We start from the raw sequence: 3,852 nt of genomic DNA on the forward strand, positions 1-3,852 counted from the left end.
AGGCCTGGGTTATGTTTAGAATAGATGTCAAATGGTATTTGACAACTGAACCCGTCTGTGTAAGGCACACTCACCTTTTTTAACTGACTTCTGCAAATCCCAATTGTGGATTAAAAATGCAAGGGGCAATTTCAGATGGAAGCCAGGTGAGTGACTGCTAGTCAAGAGATGCACGTGTCTCCATTTATACCCAGTATAAAGGACGAGGTGACTTTTTTCTAACTGAGGGAAGTCTCAAGTTTTTGGAAGTACTAAAGCTTGCCTTTTTGAATCGCACAAAACTAAAGCGAATGGATGAGATTAAAGTTAGTTCCACTGCTTTCATTTTACAAAATGAAACGGGTAATCCAGGAGTTCCACAACATTTTTTTGTAATGTGGTTTGTGTTTTAATAGGGAGATTACATTTGGATGGACTAGCGCCTCTGGAATTTGGGAACACGTTCAACAGCTGCATCCATGGTAGAACAATACTGAGATAATGTTTCTGTACTATTTGCTTTCTAGAGTGCAGTTTGTGCTTTCAGTGAGAAGTGACATCTCACGCTCTGCTTTTGTTTGTTACCTCCCCCACTCCCATCTGCTCAGTTACTCTCCACTGAAGTCAGCCAGAATCGTATGACCAGCCAATCCTCCATGGACCAGTAGGGTAAACTAGAAGTAGCAACACAGAAAATGTGTAGATGGATGGATCTCTCAAAGTTTATCCCTTTATAGTATGTCTTCTCGTATTGTATGGGGTAGTAGCAGCTACACCATATTAAAAGCTAATTATTGGTGTCTTGTGGAAGCCCAAGTTTGCTAACTAAAATCCTCACCTGAATTTTCTTGATTGCAAAGGTGGGGGGGGGGGGGAGTTGGAATGTTCATCTTAATCCTTTTTAGTGTTAAGGTTTTCTGTTTACCACCCAAACCCACCCCTTTACAAACATACTTGCAAAGATTGTAGCAAAGTAACTTACACTTTCAATTTTAATTTCAGCTTTAGGATTTTTCTTTGGGATCCTTCAAGACACTATCTCCAAAGTACTTTACTATTTCTGGGCAAAACCCAGCAGCTATTTGACAGTATACAGCAGTACTACACAACTGCTTAAGGTCCCAGTTCAGCAAGGTACTTAAGCATGTGCCTAACTTTAAACATGTGAGTAGTCCCTCCAAAGTCAAGTGTTTAAGTGCCTTGCTGCATTCGGGTTTAAGGCAGGAGTGAGGTACACTTGTCCAATTTAAATTGCAAAGAGAATTTTTGGTAGCCAACACCTTGACCCTAAGCAGTTAAGTAGACTACTAAAGGGCCTGATCAAAAGCTCCATGGAGCCAATAGGATGCCAGTTTTCCAAGAGCTAAGGAAAGTTCACCTGTTGCAAGTCATGTCCTTACTTAACTACTAACATGAGATTAAAATTGATTTCCAAACTGTTACAGATGTATTTAAATAGCATTTTAATCAGCCCATGTCCATGTATACAATGCTACAGTTTACACATTAAAGAAAACCCTAAACAAAGGATACAGCAGCTTTTTGTTTTGCTTTTCCGCTAACACTTTCTTTATTTCTAAAACCTCTATCATGGTAAGAAATTTTGCAGCCAAAAAACGGGGGAAAAAACACCACACAAGTTTTTAATCTCAAAAAATACAATTCAGTAATTTAATAAACGCTGAATTTAATTCCATCTTATTTTCTAGCCACAACAGCTAGTTTGACTCGTGAATAGATTTTTGTTTAAAGTGCAACTGCTGGGATATGGATTTACAGCACACTGCGCTGTTTCAAAGCACTCTTTGACGTGCTAACACATTGGGGCAAACGTTAGAAGCAGTGGAAACGAATAGCAGTTACAGCAGCTAGACTACCAGGGCTAGTGGAAGCACGTGCCGTGCTCATTTTCCTCATACGGTGCTGACAATCCTGGCTAGTTACTGCTGTTAGAGTCCTGGCACTTTCCTGACCAAATACTGCCAATCGTATCAACTTGTGCTGGTCTTTTAAAGACGTCTCACCCCTCTCATTTAGCAGTATGGCCGGGTGGTTAGGTTGGATTGGTGCACTCATTCCCTGCATCCCTTGGGTTCATACCTCTTACTGGTGTATATTGCTTCAGCTGCCAGCACTTTAAAAAAAAAAAAGTTAGTCAAGATCTTAAATTACTGCCAGATGTATAATGTGAATCTGCTTTATCGAGCATTCAAATAAAATATGCTCTTTAGTGTATTTAAATGAGTCTTCTCTACTCTTTTGCCATGTGGCTCCCTACCACATGACCAAATATTTAGCAAAGGGTAAAGTCTCTTCCTTCCAGGAAGCAAGGAGGCATGAAAGACTATCACTCAATATAACTCCATGATCTCTTCCTGCTTGGAGATGAGGACAGAACAGGATGAGATGGAAAAGAACAGAACAAGAAAGCTGTTGCGGAGAGTTGTCTCAAAGCCATTCAGTTTGGTTTCCAATGCTGTTGACTGGGAGGATGGTTCTGAGGATAGAGCAGTGCCTCCTCGCACCCTCTTCTGTGTATAAGGAATCAGATCCATCCCAGCAGCCTTTCACTTTAGACTCTTGTCTGAGGACATCTGAGACTTTCCCATGGCTCCTGCAAAGTCAGTCGAAGGAGAAACACACAAATGACTGGATACCAAGGCAGGAGGGCAGTGTAAGGTCTCTCCATACAAAGAGACCACCATTCAAAAAGGTCCATGTTGCTGTTATGGGACCACAGGTTGCAAGTCCTTATAGTTGAGTCTCAACTACAATCAAAGCAGCACGAGTTGCTATTAATCATGGCTTCACAATTTTCAGTTTTGACTTGTGGCTTTGAGTGTTCCTACCACCCTACTGTTTCATCTTCATTTGATCCTAACTCAGCTTCAAACGAACGGATCAAGTTCTGTGGATGCGAAAGACCCTATTGTCATGTGGCTTCCAGAAATTCAGCTTTTATAGATGCATTATGGAGTTTCACTGAAAGTATAGGCTCAAGAATCCCTAAAATTTATTTACACTGAGGCTCAAGTATCAGAAAAGTAAAAGCTCTTCATCTTTTCAAAGTAAAAAAGATTGTCTTGACATTGACTATTTTCAGGGGGGTAAGGGAACATGCTTAGAGAATACAGGTTGTTGCACATGACAAGCCAGAGGAGCATTAGAGAAGCCTGGGCTCTTGTGCTGAATAGTTGCAAGACTGCTGATTGCATCATCTAAAGTGGGTTTTCTCTTCTGCTGAAGTTATCATGACATGAAATGTTTTATGGGCCACTGTTTAAGGTAGGTCCCACCTCCTTTCACTGAATCCCGATCTGCTCTCTGATGAGGGTTGGTTATGTTTGATGAGAAAAGTAGTCTAAACTGGTAACTGGCTTTTCCTTTACCGTCTTACCCGGCCTCCCCCACCTTCATAGTGATTATTTCAATGGTGCTTGATATGCTCATACTCTAAATGCATCTCCCATCAGTCTTTGCTTCCTAGTCCAGGGAGGAAAAGAGAGCCACTCAGACTGAGCATCTACAATGAGGAGGAGGGGAAGAGAAATACTTTGCTAAGAACACTCATTGTTAATCTACTATACTTTTTCTAGCAGTGAATACCACTACAAAGCAATACTCCTCCCACTTGCTGGTGTTCTAATACCTTCTAGTTTCCCAATTAAATACAGGTGCCTAAGGCTGTAAGGCATGTCATGTGACAATTTAGTGTTGCTGAGGTGATGGCTTTTACTAGGTATTTAGGATAAAATTCACCAGCACTAGGCCTGTGCCCTTCCCTAGGTCATTTTTAACATTGATGGCAATCAGTTAACAGGACTAATCCTGTGGCCTTACTCCACCATCTCTCAATGGAGTGCGAGTCATCAG

Source organism: Emys orbicularis, chromosome 10 (assembly GCF_028017835.1).
Source record: "Emys orbicularis isolate rEmyOrb1 chromosome 10, rEmyOrb1.hap1, whole genome shotgun sequence".
Lineage (NCBI taxonomy): Eukaryota > Metazoa > Chordata > Testudines > Emydidae > Emys > Emys orbicularis.